We start from the raw sequence: 16,873 nt of genomic DNA, 5'->3' as shown, positions 1-16,873 counted from the left end.
AACATCATTTAATGTGTACCACATTGACATGGGTAAATAATCAAAAAACAATTAATGCAGTATGCATGTCCACTCATAACTGAAAAACTAAGAAATGATGCTTTGGAAGTATACTAGTCTGTATATTTCAACCCCAAAATAAAAGTTGTTGATAATCAAGGGACCTGCCATAGGGAGGAATAAATGTCATGTACTACACACTTACTAGGGTATACTATTGACATGAAAAATTATTATGGCATGACAAAACTTTTTTATTCTCAAAAATACCTCCTTTTCTATCTCTACCACAGTGAGCAGTTGTACCCAAGCATTGAGGCAGCTACAACAAATGGTTCTGGAATTTGAAAGTGTGTGAGCCAAAGGACAAACTTTTAGCTTTAATCTTGGAAGTTCATTGTGTGTGCCGTAAGTATGCCACAATATTCTGTAACTAAATATGCTTGTTAAGTTTACATACATGTCACAAAATGCTTCAAGAGCCTAACCTACAAAAATATATCACCTCTCCCATTGCAGGTTTCATAAATTTAATCAAACTTTATACATTGTAATAAATTATTCAACTTTCATGCATTCCTATCCAATACAAAAAGCTACATTGGTCCAATCAATCAAGACTGTAATCCCTAGGAGTACATAACCATTTCTAATTTTAAAAACAAAAAGCAACATCAGTATATACTTTATTATCTGTCAGACAATGACCTCACAAATACACCTAACGAGTCACCTTCAGTTATATTACTGACTATATCCAGTCTTCATCAAAATATTCCAGCACCAAGCCAGAAATTGTGGGGGTAGTGGGCACATTGCCAACTGTCCTTTACTGAGAATTTCACCACCTACATGAATCAAATCCACTAGCATAGAAAATTAACTTGTATGAGGTGTGATCATAAAGTATAGGGACTGTTGCTAGGCTAAAGGAGTTAAAATATGCAGAATGAGGCCTCTTTGCACAGATTGACCTTGACCCCCAACTGTGCATACACTAAGTTTTTAGCGTCCTTTCTCCTTTCCGCTCTTTATGGCAGTGCTTGGAAGGAATGTTTGTAGCGTGTGGTCATTGTACTGACTATGATGGCGAAAGTTGAACAGAGAATCTGCATAAAATTTTCCCAAAAGCGTGGCAATACCTGCATGCAGACCTATACAAAGTTGCAAATAGTGTATGGAGAGGAGTGTATGAGCCGCACAAGAGTGTATGAGTGGTTCAGACACTTTCAAGGTGGCCAACAAAATGTCGACCGTAACAAACATTCTGGGAGACCCTCAACCAGCAGAACTGAGAAAAAACATTACAGTATTGGTCCCAGCTGTGAAGGGAAAATTAAATCACCATCCATGAGTTACGAAAGTGTGCAATTAGTTGCGGTTCAGTTAAGTCCTTAGGCTTAGTTAATGTGGCAAAGGCCTATTAACCCTTCGTTATACCTATGGATAGATAAATTAAAACAAATTTCCTGTTCAAATTTTTCAGGATTCAAATTTCTCTGCCGATGAATCAATCTAACTCGAGCTTTCAGTAACAAATGTACAATGAATTGTTAAAAGACCTTTCCATTCACCATGTCAGATGATAACCTCTTGAAAATACAAATAGGTTGCATAATTCAGCTTCAACTGCAATTAACCTAACTACACAGCTTTACATATTAAAAATTCTGACTGCCCATATTGCGAGCTAGGCCAAGTGTTTTTATTCCAAGGCAAAAGACCTTTTATGGGTGAATTGAAGGCAGTAGTATGATTACGTTATGACTATTCTATAATTGAACATCAGAGTTTAAGGTTTATGTCCTTTTCTTTAGTAAAATAAAAATAAAAAGTATCAATAATGGCATTCCTTCTACCTTAAGTTTAACTATCACAGCGTAAATTTAAGGATCAGGTGCATATCTTAAATTATTGCTAGAACTGTTTATACTTATAGTTTTATTGAATACCACTTCCCCCAGGGTAGAACAAAACATATGCCATTTAATACCCAGAAACTGGACCTGGAATATAAGACTTTGGCCAAAGCCCAAGAGCTGGGACCTAGAATTTAAAAGATTATGAGACAAAAATAATGTTGAAACAGTAAATGGAATGAAAGGGGCTGCAGCTATGGGTCAATAGAATGACGCTGCAAAGAACCTTAAGTAATGCCTACAGTGCACTGCATGTGGTACACTGACAGCACTACCAAACCCTGTGGGGTTTAGGGTAACAACTAGGCTACGTTTCCCTCTTCTCCAAGAACTCAGACTGATTCTCTGATCGTATGTCAGTCTCCTGGGGTTTTTCAGGTCCTGCAAGGCACAGAACACTAAATATACTTGCCCAAAATATGTAATAATTTAAGGATCTATGATCTGCATGGTGGCCTAACCTGGGAAAGAAATAGGCTAACCTACATACTACATCCCTACAACTTTACCAGATAATTCTAGGCTACAAGTCACAGTCTATTCTAGCCAAAACTAATCTAAAATTGAGTTATTGATCTTAACATGATACTTTAATGCCATGAAATGTTGCTATGAGTTTCTACTTGACACTTACGAAGGGGGCTAGACTGCCTAAGTGAATAGCCTACACTATGGATGACTGACAGTAGACACTATCCTGTTTATAATAAGCCTTTTTTTTACATGTTACCTCTATATGCCACCATAATATAGTATCTATACTCATTAATAAACTAATAATATACCAGCAGGATACTTACAAACGGTATAATAAAGATGGAAAGTGATCTAAGTGACAAAACGTGGCTGATGAGGAAGAGACCCGCCCACTTTTGACAGCTGTGCTGTCAATTTGTCACGTGACACCGGTTCCTATACTATCCGTCAACACTATTTCATATAATTTCTAGATATTTTTAGTATATTTTGAGGATATTATAGTATAATAATCTTTAATACATACCATAAATATCACTTTTCGTCATTTCAAAGCGATAAAACGACTATTACTACTTTTATAGTTCAAAAGAACGCGCCCCACTGAAAACCCCTATACGATGAACAACCCCTTTATAATGGACAGCAGAAATGTCAATTCAATACAGCAAAAGCATCGTTAAATAAACAATATAGTGACTTAGAATTGAATAAAATATACTTCAATATAAAAAATATATATAATTTTAGCACTTTCGCGACATTTTCGTATTAGCTTTTACAGGAGGCCTCTGGCAACTATACGTACATAGCAACTAGCCTATATGGACATTGGCTGGGAGTTAAAGTATCTTCTATAAGATAAAAACAGAAAATACGAATAAAAGACATTAACAAATGCAGATTATTATCATTATTATTATACCCAAGATGTCTTTCAAATCGTTTATTCTAAACCAAGCAACCGTAGCTATAGGCCTAACCACCTCCCTCGCCCATTCGTTAGTGGCTAAGAATATAGCTGACATAAGACTATAACTGAATAACACAAAAGCTTTCAATTGTCTCAAAGAAAGGCGCTCTCTCTCTCTCTCTCTCTCCTCTCTCTCTCTCTCTCTCTCTCTCTCTCTCTCAATAACCTACATTCACCAGTCTGAACGAGACAGCCTGTGCTATCCTGTAACTTAGTTTAAGAAATCAATTTTTTTTCTAACTCAATATACCTCTCGGTGTTTATAACCTAAATAATAAAAGCCATAGGGAATAACTCATACCAGACGTTCTGTCTTGGTCCGTGTGTCGTCTCAAATGATAGAAATGTGTGATAATGGGTTATTAATTTGCAATTACACTTCCCTAGAGAAACTTGAAGATGATTGACGCATTCTTCTATAATAGTACAATGTATTTAACTTTCCAGCTATGCATTACCTCGTCTTAGGCTTACAGTCTCTCTCTCTCTCTCTCTCTCTCTCTCTCTCTCTCTCTCTCTCTCTCTCTCTCGTGTGTGTAGACACAGACAGAGAAACTCAGACAACAGTAGCTAGGAGGTTTCAAAATATATCCAACGCCAATACTGAGGTTAACGATACAGAAACAAACGCCTCCCGTAGATTCTTATATATTGAAACTAGCTTTAAAAAAATACCTATACGATACTTCAAAGGTACTTGATTGCTCCCATTGAAGGTTTACCCTTTCATCACCTTTTATCAATTCGTTCCTTTCCCCAACTTTCATCGATATTTTTTATTTATTTTTTTTTTTTTAATTTCCACCCTGCTCTCTTCAATACAAATTTATGTCCCCTGTCCACTTTCTCTCTGTGATCTAAAATTCTACCGTATGCCCTTTATATGGTGTTTCCAATCTCTCTCTCTCTCTCTGTGTGTGTGTGTGTGTGTGTGTGTGTGTGTGTGTGTGTGTGTGTAACAGCTCCACTTTGTCTCCGCGAAAATTCCTTTACAGGGAATATGGAATATACGGATTTTTTTTTTTTTTTTTTAGTTTTTTTCTGTTTGGATAACGATATAGACTACATATACTTTATATATTATATATATATATATATATATATATATATATATATATATATATGATATAATATAATATATATATATATATATATATATATATATATATATATATATATATATATATATATATATATATATATATATAATATATATATATATATATATATATAATATATATATATATATATATATATATATATATATAAACATTGTCAGTCCCTGCAATATACATAAATGCATACATACGTATGTGCACACACACATTTGCACACATTTTCCCACGTTTCAGTAAAGTACTTTTAGTACGATGTTGATGAACCCATGTTTCAGTGATTATTTTAAAAAATATATATTTCACATCAGATGCGACATCAGTATTTTTTTATCTTTTTATTTTAGTTTTTTTAGTGGAAATCTCTCCATGAAATTGATTACAGCTCTGATCAATTAGCTTGCATATTTTGACGTTCGTCGATTCAAAAAAAAAGTTTGCAATATTTTAAAACTGTAATTTGTCGAAACTTTTTTTTAATGATGGTTTGGTCTGGTAAAATGAGGTTGTACTATGCATCTTTAACTCGTTTGCATGACTATGTCACAGAAGAAGAAGAAGAAGAAGAAGAAGAAGAAAAAGAAAGTAAACAAGAAGGAAATAAACAAAAAGAAGACGAAAATTAAACAAGAAGAAGAAGAGGACCAGAAATAAAACAAGAAGAAAAATTAAAAGAAGAAATCTCGCCTCCGCCAGTCCCCATCCATCGCCTCCCCCCCCAACAAAAAAATCCTTAAAGCAGGACTCGCGAAAGGCAGGAGGAGATTCCTGTCAGCAGACGTCCTATCGAATATTCATTAAGGATCCTATTGAACTGCCTTCCTTTTCGATGTAAATATCCTGCCGTCAGGATATTCTCTCTCTCTCTCTCTCTCTCTCTCTCTCTCTCTCTCTCTCTCTCTCTCTCTGGTATTATTTAAGTGCAGGTACTTAAGTGAGTATACACCATCTAAGTGGAGGCACAAGTGTTTAAGTGGGTGTCATTTAAGTACAAATATTTTAAGTGGGTGACCTTTAAGTATGTATGAGTAATAAAGTAAATTGCATATAAATACAAGTACTAAAGTGGGTACCATTTAATTACAAGTATTTAAATAAGTGTCATTTATGTACGTAACATTTAAATACGAGTAATAAAGTAAATTACATTTATTTAAGTACAAGTACCAAAGTGGGTATAAGTACGAGTAATAGTGAATTACATTTATTTAAGTAAAAGTACTAAAGTGGGTATCATTTAAAATACAAGTACTGAAAGTGGGTATGATATAAGCACCAGCACTTAATTGGGTATCATTTAAGTACAAGTACTTAAGTGGGTAGTATTTAAGAAGAAAGGGTGTCACAGATGTACTCGATAGTGTGTGTTACAAGGAGTTACAAGGATTAGGATGTCTCAAAGACTTGTTAGTCCATCCGAGGAGACATCGTGTGCTTACTTATCTGTAAGAGCAGGTTTTACTGTGCATTCACAGTGTCCTCATGATTTTGAGAGAGAGAGAGAGAGAGAGAGAGAGAGATTGTTGTCGAGTGATTATATCACTCAGTAAACAGGTTGGGTACAAACTAACGAATTTATAGTACAGGTTGCATATAAGTCAACATTTTTCGAGCCGTCTCAACAAACAATCACCCAGCATTTACTACATACTATCACTGACTTGTTTTCAATATGTTCGCGATTTATATGTTGATATCATGTTGTAAGGAAATGTGGGCGTCCTTTAGCCAGACAGAATATTGGCCTTCTAATAATGCTTGCCCATTTTACCTTGAGTAAACTAGACACACACACACACATATGAACACATCCCTACATACATAATGCCCATTAATGTATTGGCTCTTCCGCATAGAAACCCCCATGAATTTCTAATGGGGGATCTAATGGGGAAGAAAAAAACATCCCCAAGTTGGCAGTTCATATTCAGAGTAACAGGTCAAAGAGTCCCTTTTTTCTTCTAGGGCCTTTTGGGGATCCTGTCCAGAGAGGAAGAAGAAGAAGAAGAACGCCTTGTTTCCTTTTGATCTGAAGAAAGTGGATGACTCATATTGACATATGCGATTTGTGACCTCAATTATCTCGTGTATAACCAAACTGACAGGGCATGTTTTGTATTGCTTTGAGCTCAGCGCTTCTAAGCATATCATACATTTGTTTTAAGGTTTCTAAGCATATGCATATAAATTGTATCTATGACAAATACATTGGTTTTAGGGCTCTTAACATTATATATATATATATATCTTATATATATATATATATATATATATATACATACAAACACATTTGTAACCCTCATGGGGATATACTAAGCCAGAACTCTTGCAATGAAATGCAATATAGACTCTCATAGTTCATCGAGGACGTGGGTACCTGGGCATTATTAACAGTAGCATGGCACAGGCTGGACTACATGCCCCCAACGGGTTCTATACCCAAGCTTCTACCCAGTTTCCTGGCCCACAATTCACTCAACAGAGAGAGAGAGAGAGAGAGAGAGAGAGAGAGAGAGAGAGAGAGAGAGAGATTCAGATACTGCTCTTAATTAACACAATATGTTCTATCAAAAGAATTGTGATCAACAACTGAAACTAAATAAATATAAATATATACATGTGTGTATATATACACATACGTAAATATACATACACACACACACTATATATATATTATATATATATAGTATCATATATAATATATATATATAGATATATAATCATATACATATATATATAAATCCACAGATTTTCTGAGTTTATTGATCTTCCGGTTCTATCATAAAAGAATGCAAAATCCACAAGCATTCTTGTTTGCCCTGACACGAGAAAGTCCTCCAGACACTTAGGAAACTTGGCATGCGTAAGGCTATCTTGCATTAAGCCACGCAGAGAGAATATCGGTGTTTATTTCTGAAAGATATTTGCGAAAACACTTTTACGCATCGAAGACAAACTGAAGGCTGATAACGAGTGAGGAGAGAGCGACGGGAGGCAGTCACTTTTGACTTACTTCTTTGTTTATCTTCTTCTTCTTCTTCTGTTTTCTATTATTATTCTTCTCCTCCTCCTTCCATTTCTATTATACTTCTTCTGTCTTTTATCCTTTTCTTCTTCTCCTTCTTCTTCTTCTTGTCTAGTAAGCAATTATACAGGATGTCCATAAAGTCTGGGTACATAGGGGATTTTACTATTTATTTTTATTTTTTCTCCTCAGAATGAAAATGGCTTCGTCTAAGGAAGAACGAATCGATTTGGTACTTTCTTCCCCTTGACTTATTTTTTCTGGTGCATGCTAAAAAGCTTAAGTGTACTCGATGAAGATTACAGATTTAAACCATTTAAGAGGACGCATTACCAGTCAGTGTGCTGAAATCGACGGCAATGCGGATCTATTCCATCGAGTTCACATGAATTTTGTAAAACGCATCAAATTATGCATTGAAAATTATGGAAATCATGTTGAAAATATTATTTATCAACATAAAAATTGAATAAAATCATTTTGTTTTAAGAAGTATTTGTTTTTACTATGTACCCAGACTTTATGGACACCCTGTATAAAGCGAGTTTCATCTAACGTCATAGGTGCATTCGATTGGCCGAATCAAAAAACCAATAGGAATTCCTTCCTCTTATAAAATAATAGAAATGTTTCCTAATGAAACAAGGCATGATCCGACCTCCAGCTTACTGGGGGGCCCTGTGCGAAAATCTACGGTCAAATAAGAGCGTTGTTTCACCAACGAAAATTAAAATAATCTATATTTACTTAGAAAGAATTTCATAAATATCCTATCCTAAAATTCCTGTCTCCTTAACTCAACGCGAAAACACCTTTTTTCAGACCTTTTTAGGCTTTTCCATAGACCTTTCCTATTCCCCCCAATAACAACAACAAAGTAGTTTGTAGGCTTACTCCCCGAGTAAGCAAAAAAGACTAAATGTGGAAGTGTGGGGTCAATCGAAACTAAATTTTCAAAAAGGCTTTGCTTATTTTTTATAAAGTAATTTATTTTACCTATCATAAGTCTGTCAGCTTTTGAGACGTCTAAAATGATTTAAAGTTACTGCCATTTTCGTTTGGAATTGCAACAACTTTTATCTTGACTGTACGAAGGACAAGAAGTAATTTTTTTTATATCATTACAAGCAATAATTCCAGTGAAGTTCTAGCTAGTGTATTTAACTCAAAAGTATATTTACATCACTGTTATTATATTTTTTTTCACACGGGATTCAGGATTTTCGTTTGCAATGAGAATTTTGTATAAGAAATAAAATAGACAAGATTTAGGATTGTTTCTAGTCAATTCGAAAGCGACAGAAATCTGTATAAAATACAAAATGGACCACAATATTTAGGATTTTTTGTACTTAATTCAAATTCGAGAGAAATCTGTATAAAAAATAAAATAGACAATATGTAGGACTGTTTCTCAATATTAAAAGCCGAAAGAAATCTTTGTAAAAAAAAATAAAATGAACCACAAGATTGAGGAGTTCGTCTACTTAATTAAAAGTCGAAAGAAATTATGTAAAAAATAAAATGAACCACAAGATTGACGAGTTCGTCTACTTATATAAGTCGAAAGAAATTATGTAAAAAAATAAAATGAACCACAAGATTGACGAGTTCGTCTACTTAATTAGAAGTCGAAAGAAATTATGTAAAAAAATAAAATGAACAATAAGATTCAGGAGTTCGTCTACTCTATTAAAAGTCGAAAGAAATTATGTAAAAAAATCAAATGAACCATAAGATTGAGGAGTTCGTCTACTTAATGCAGAGACGAAGGAAATCGGCATCCAGCCCACGTCACGATAAGAGTGGCCAGAAGGGGAAAAAAAAAAACTAGTCTCAACAGGAGCACTGGCTTTTGTGGCGAGCAGGAAGAATTTTTCCTCATTCGTAAATCATATTTCATCGGAGCGCGCATGTTCCTTGGGGGATGTGTGCTTTTATTTTTTTATTTTTTGTTTTGCTTTAGTTTTTTTTGTGGTTGCTGTAAACGTTGGTAATAAGAGGTTTGGCCACTGCTTCGTGTTTTATGACAAAAATGAGAGCTGGAAGTTCGACAGATCGACAGTGAATGAGGCAGACAGACAAGACAGAAGAATAGATATAGTTGTGTATTTATATAAATGTATATACAATTTGGGTATAATTTTATATATAAATATATATATATATATATATATATATATAATATATGATATATATATATATATCTATATATATATATATATATATATATATATATATATAAATAAACTAATATTAACAAGTATATTACACCTTTCTAAAATCAATGGGATAAATAATAATCAAATTAACAGTTGTGACGGGCGAATATTTGAAAGGAAGACAGGTAGGAAACTTATAGAAATTAGCGATATCAGATTAGGCAGTTTAACATTAAAACTACTTAAGATGTTATCTGGACACCTGGATTCCAGCACCTCTTTTGTTTTTTCTCTCCTTTTTTTTACTTTACAAAAAACTGGAAGAATTTTTCCTCGTCCAGTAAACTGACAAGTTAGGTTTTTGCGATTTCGAAAATATCTCTCTGACAATAAGTTATGTTGCGTGATCTTCAGCTATTTGTTCTATGCTTAACGCCCCCTCCCCCTCCACCCTCCCCCCTCCACCTCCCCCTCTCTCTCTCTCTCTTCTCTCTCTCTCTCTCTCTCTCTGCCTTCAACCTTCAGATAAGTGAACACCCACCCACCCCACCCCAACTTTTCTTTCTCTCTCTCTCTCTCTCTCTCTCTCTCAGGTGGTAGGTGGAAACCCCTCCTCTCAGGTAGGTAGGTGGAACCCCTCTCTCTCAGGTGGTAGGTGGAACTCTCTCTCTCTCTCTCTCTCTCTACTCTCTCTCTCTCTCTCTCTCTCTCTCTCACACACACACACACACACACACACACAGAGCAAGTGTCGAAGTGTTTAAAAGAAATCTCGACAAAATCGTGAGCACACTGTGAATGAACAGTAAAACCTGCTCCAAGAGATAAGTGAGCACACGATGTCTCCTCTTAGGATGGATTAAAAAGTCTTTGAGACATCCCAATCACACACTCTCTCTCTCTCTCTCTCTCTCTCTCTCTCTCTCTCTCTCTCTCTCAAATGAAAGCCTTTCAATAACAAAACCAGAAGAAAAACTATTGGTAATAAAAAAAATTAAAAATTAATTATTAACAAAGTCCAGTCAGTGGTACTGAGGGCCTGCCACCCTCTCCCCGCCCCCCATCCATACCCCCGGGAGTCTGTGTTCCAGAAAGGGCAATCCAGATTATAAAGAATCTAATTATATAATTTTCCCTCCCACTGGTCTTAAAGATTCCCTAAGCACCGCTTCTGAACCCTATTAGTTTTCCTGCCGGTGAATAATCATAATAACCTTCATAAATTCTTATCTTTGGGGGGTGGGGTCTTTTGGAAGTCAGTCTCTCTCTCTCTCTCTCTCTCTCTCTCTCTCTCTCTCTCTCTCTCTCTCTCTCTCACCTGCTAACAGGACATACTTACTTGGCAACATTATTGTCAATCCCTGGCATCGAATGAGGAAAAAAAAAACTTCACACTAGATTTTCTAGCCTGGATGAACAATAGTTCTCTCTTCCCTTTCCAGAGTTTCTGAAGTTTAAGGAATTTTAATGATCGAGACAAAGTTTTCAAACTTTAAGTTTACCAACTTTGTTCCAGTAATAGCTGAATTCGTCCTCAATCGACATATTATTGGCTCCCAAGGACGAAAGGCGGGAATGAAGGCCTAGAGGCTTCTAAGCTGATTCTTCCCTTCTGGAAATATAGAACTGACCTCCCTAAGCCTTCCAGGATCATTCTTCACTTCTGGAAATATAGAACTACCTTCCGAAGCCTTCCAGGATCATTCTTTTCTTCGGGAAATATAGAACTGGGCTTCCGAAGGCTTCCAGGATTATTGTTCCCTTCTGGAAATATAGAACTGGGCTTCCAATGGCTTCTAGGATCAGTCTTCCCTTCTGGAAATATAGAACTGGGCTTCTAAAGCCTTCCAGGCACATTCTTCCCTTCTGGAAATATAGAACTGGGCTTCCAAGGGCTTCCAGACTCATTCTTCTCTTCAGGGAATATAGAACTGTTCTTTCAAAGATTTCCAGATTCATTCTTCCTTTCTGGAAATATAGAACTGGCCTTCCAAAGGCTTACAGGCACATTCTTCCCTTCTGGAAATATAGAACTGGGCTTCCGAAGGCTTCCAGGATTATTGTTCCCTTCTGGAAATATAGAACTAGAACTAGGCTTCTTCCCAAATGGCTCTAGGGACCTCGGATTCTTCCCTTCTGGAAAATACAGAACTGGCTTCCCAAAGGGCTTCCAGGAAAACCTCATTCTTCTGGGAATATAGAACTGGGCTTTCAAAGGGGAAATTATAATTCTTCCCTGGGCAAATTTCCAACTGGCTTCCAGACTCATTCTTCTCTTCTGGAAATATAGAACTGTGCTTCCAAAGACTTCGATTCATTCTTCCCTTCTGAAAATATAGAACTGGCCTTCCAAAGGCTTCCAGGCACATTCTTCTCTTCTGGAAATATAGAACTGGGCTTCCGAAGTCTTCCAGGATCATTGTTCCCTTCTGGAAATATAGAACTGGCCTTCCAAAGCCTTCCAGGATCATTCTTCACTTCTGGAAATATAGAACTGGGCTTCCAAAGAAGGGCTTCCCAATTCCGGTTTAATTCCCTCCTTCCCTTCTGGAAATATAGAACTGGGGCTTCCAAAGGCTTCCCAATGAACATTTTTCCTGGTTTTTCCCGCTTCTTGGAAACATAAGCCTAAATGGGCTTAGGCTTCCGGAATTATTCTTCCCTTCTGGAAATGCAGAACTGGATTTCCAGCCTCATTCTACCGTCTGGAAAGCGATGGTAAATCCTGCTCACTGACAAGAGAGAATAAGCAGTGTGTTTAAGTGTTTGTGACAGGCCTATTATTAAACTACCTAGACCTCTCGCGTTTGTTCCACTGCATTCTGATGTCATTAGGCCTAGATTGTAACTGGCAGTGGAGAGTTCTGATACTTGACAAACCGATCAATAGTGCCACTGGTGTGAGGTGCACAGCCTTAGCGACTGTTGATTCTGCTAGATATATTTAGTAGATATTTCATAGACGAAATGTATAGAAATGTAGCTAAACGTAAGCTCTTGAACACTTGAGGGAAGAATTGGGTTGGAGCTTGCAAGACCAATATCTCAAAAATGGAGACTAAGCCCGAGAGCCTACTAGGCCTATATTCTCCCCTCAGTTTCCTGTAGCCATCTGTCAAATGAAGGCTAAATTAAATAATTTTGTCGACAAAGCAGAATAATTTCCAGGCCAGAATCAAACAAAGAGGGCAGAGCTTGTTCTACATCAGACTGATAATCGTACCTTGATATCATACAAGGACACGAGATTCTTGCGTCTAGCGGAAACGTCGCCAAGCAGATATATCTGGTTAAGAAATGCACCAGAGAGAGAGAGAGAGAGAGAGAGAGAGAGAGAGAGAGAATTGTTGTTGTCGCGTGATTACTGCTCGGTGAACATGTAAGCTATCAAAACATAATTGGAAATCGGAGGGATATGACCAAATAACCTGTACTCCACCGGGCTGAAATCAATCACAATATTCTCTCTCTCTCTCTCTCTCTCTCTCTCTCTCTCTCTCTCTCTCTCTCTCTCTCTCTCTCTCTCTCTCTCTCTCTCTCTCTCTCTCTCTCTCTCTCTCTCTCTCTCTCTCTATATATATATATATATATATAATATATATATATATATATATATATATATATATATATATATATATATATATATATATATACGGACATCTCTTCTTTCCTTTGTACCAGGTTTAAAAATAAGAAGGATGACACCCATAAGGCTTCTTGTATCCCTAATTTTAATACCTTTTTTAATATTATCCTATTTTAGCATCCATTTCAAGTTACAAGAGAAAAGAAAGCATGAAAAAATTTTACTTCCTGTCTCAGTGAAAGGTTTCCTCGTAACACCGATAGGTAACACCATAAAATCTCTCTTTTTCTCACCTTTAGACCTAGTAGGAGAGTATTAAACCATCTCCCATCATTTTCTCAAATAACTAGGCCTACTGCTCTTTTACAGACTAACCCATGAAAGCAACAATCATGCCGTTATTAAACCATGAAAGCCAACGATCGTGCTGTTATTATCCCAGGAAAGCCAACGAGCATGCTGTTAACCCATGAAAGCCAATTAGTGCTGTTATTAACCCATGAGAGCCAACAAAAGTGCTGTTATTAACCCATGAAAGCCAACAGGCATGCTGTTATTAAACGCATAAAAGCCAACAAGCGTGCTGTTATCAACACGAAAGGCCCAACAAGCGTGAAAAGTTATTAACGCATAAAAGCCAAACAAGAGGCTGTTATCAACCCACGAAAGCCAACAAGCGTGCTGTTATCAACCCACGAAAGCCAACAAGCGTGCTGTTATCAACCCATAAAAGCCACTCTATAACTGAACTAGTAGTAGTCTCTACTAGGCCTATCTTTCTCTGGTAAAAGTTAATTCTTCGAAAATGTAGTTTTGATTCGACTGTCCTCAACCATATTTCATAAAGTTTGAGGACAAATATTTGCCGACCCCTTAACGTTTAAAAAAGGACAGGAGGAGGGGGTGGTGGGCGGAGGAAGGAGGGGTGAGGATGGTGATCTTTTGACGTCATTTGGAAGGCAGAGGGAAGGAGGTGGGGGAAGGAGGGAGGAGGAAGGGGAGCCTGAAATTGAAAAAGCACGTAAAAATGGCGAGTCCTCGTTAAGGCATAAATCAGTTCATCACGAAGAGTGCTAAATTATGTCAACACAACGAAAGGATTTTTCTCTTTCCACGTCGAAGAGCTCATCTCTCTATTATTATTTAGTTTTTATTTATATTACTCGATGCGCCAACAGATGTGTTCTCCACTGGACAGTGGCGTAGCTATGCGCCTAGGTGGGGCCTGAGATATTTTTTTTAAGGGGGGGGGGGGGTAAGGGGGGGGGGGGGGGGGGGGGGGCAATGAAAATGATTCTCTAAAATGTATATTTCCTTATGAATGAGGGAAAATAATAGCACTATAATTAATCAACCTGTATTTGAAATTATGGAGCCCAATTTTCAATTTTTGACCACGAAAGTTTAAAGCTTAGCAACAAGGTGAAATTCAACTGAGAGTTGGGGTAGTGTGGGGCCGGTAGGAACCCCCAGCCCCCAAGAGACTCCACTCCCCCCCGCCCCCCCTGCCCCATTACCAGAGGGACTGAAACCTTCTATAATGAATCTAAGCTTCTCAAAGAGGTTTTTTTTTAAAGGATACATAAACAACTCATTACAGAAACAAACATGTCCGCGCCTTTGGTGAGATCCCAGAAGACGAGCGATTGAAGTTTGAAAAATGTAGCGTAATTCTTCTGTTTTTTATTCTTAACTATACTCTGTTTTTTTCATCTGTCCATCCGCTTGTGTGATTTTGTATGGTAACACTGCCGTCCCGGGCTTTAGATAGTTACGCTATGTGTAAGTTTTAGGTAAAAAAAGATATCTGGGTGTACATTTTGCAAAAACCTGAAAGTGTTTTAATAATTTTATTGTATTCGAATTATACCGTTAATATTCGAAATAGGATATTATTATAATTGTTGAATGTAAGCTGAATGTAACTATCTAAAGCCCGGGACGCAGTGTTACCATACAAAAACACCACAGGCTGATGGACAGATGGAAAAAAAACAGAGTATAGAGTTGATTTAAAGAGTTTCTATATTCTGATGTTTAAAATTGTTTTTTGCATACCAACCTTTCTTAGATACACCCTCGCAAAGGGATAGGTTGCTTCAGTGCAATATATTTTGATGTTTATTACTGATTTGCATAATTACTGACTTTAGATACATTCTAATAAATTATTATTTTATATTCTCTCGTTCGATTTTTCTGCCGTTTCAGTGTAAGTTTTATCCCAGGATGGAAAAACTGTTTTATAGAGATTTTATACAAAAAAAATTTCGAGTACGATTATAAAAAAAATCATGTGTCAGGAACTTAATAAAAATTCCCAGATCGATTAAAAAATTTGACAAATTCTTGCGAAAGGAACTAAAAAAATTCTCAGTTCGAGTACAAAATTTAACTAAAATGAACTCTCAAAAAAAAATTTCTCAGTTCGAGTACAAAATTGAACTAAAATGAACTATCAAAAAAATTCTCAGTTCGAGTACAAAATCTAACAAGTTCTTGTAAAATTAACTCACAAAAAATTCTCAGTTCGAGATCAAAATATGAAAAATTCTTATGACAGAAACTCACAAAAAGTCTCAGTTCGAGTCCAAAATTTGACAAATTCTTGTAAGAACTCGCAAAAATTCAGTTCTTGTACAAAAAACAAAAAAAATTCTCAGTTCTTGTACAAATAACCAAAAATTCCCGTATCAGGAACTTATAATAAAACAATTCCCAGTTAGAGTAAAAAATTCAAAAAATTCCCGTATCAGGAACTTATGAAAAATTCCCAGTTCGAATTCCAAATTTAAAATATTTCAATGGCTGGAACTTACACGAATGTCCCAGTTCAAGTTCACAATGCAAAAATGCTTGTGACAGAAAGTTACGATAAATTCCCATTTGGAGTCCTAACTTCTATGGGTTTCACAGACAGTGCAAGCACGTTTTTTGGCAATAACTCTGCAATGAACACTCGTATCAGTACGAAATTTTGCTATAGTGTATTACACCCAGTGCCGTAATTTATAAGAGTATCATGAATCACTAATTGTATAAAATAAAGCCACTTGCCCCCGTACCGAGAGGCAAAAACTCTTATTAGCCAGAAATGGATGTGAACGCAACAGTGAAGAGCTCCGCCTACCATCTCCCTCACCTAGACCTCCACTCACTCCGTCTTCCTTCCCTCACCTTCCCTTCTCTTCTCTCTAAAAGTTGTTGCAGTTTAAACTTTTGTATTTTTTTCTATCCATTTTGTATATCTAATAATATACATTGCTATATATATCTAGCGATCCAGTCTGTGTTAGCTGCCAGTTGACTGATTTGTTTATGCATAATCCGTATCTCTCTCTCTCTCTCTCTCTCTCTCTCTCTCTCTCTCTCTCTCTCTCTCTCTCTCTCTGTGTGTGTGTGTGTGTGTGTGTGTGTGTGTGTGTGTGTGTGTGGTAGTGGCTACTGTAAATGGTTATTAGAGTGAGATATCTGAATGTATGGAGTAGCAGTAAAACGATTTTCACCATGATTGATGGTAAAGCGACTGTTATACTTGTTTGGTTACCTACTTCGCAATCCACATAAGGACTCAAGGTATGAGCAATATAATACTTGTATTACGAAGGTGAAGAAG

At 36.5% G+C, this 16,873-nt stretch overlaps 1 long non-coding RNA gene across 2 annotated transcripts in view; it reads right to left on the bottom strand.

The window, feature by feature from the left end:
- LOC135225417 (uncharacterized) overlaps positions 1-16,873 on the bottom strand; it is a 34,733-nt gene that overhangs the window by 11,658 nt on the left and 6,202 nt on the right. The window contains exon 1 of one of the 2 annotated variants that reach the window (XR_010316942.1): positions 2,720-2,824. The exons of the other annotated variant lie outside the window; for it this stretch is intronic. This is a non-coding gene — a long non-coding RNA (uncharacterized LOC135225417). Of the gene's footprint in view, positions 1-2,719; positions 2,825-16,873 lie in introns of those variants that run through there. 2 annotated transcript variants of the gene reach the window in all.

Source organism: Macrobrachium nipponense, chromosome 13, assembly GCF_015104395.2.
Source record: "Macrobrachium nipponense isolate FS-2020 chromosome 13, ASM1510439v2, whole genome shotgun sequence".
NCBI lineage: Eukaryota > Metazoa > Arthropoda > Malacostraca > Decapoda > Palaemonidae > Macrobrachium > Macrobrachium nipponense.
Note: the sequence above shows the minus strand (reverse complement) of the source record. Positions and strands in the feature narration are given on the sequence as shown.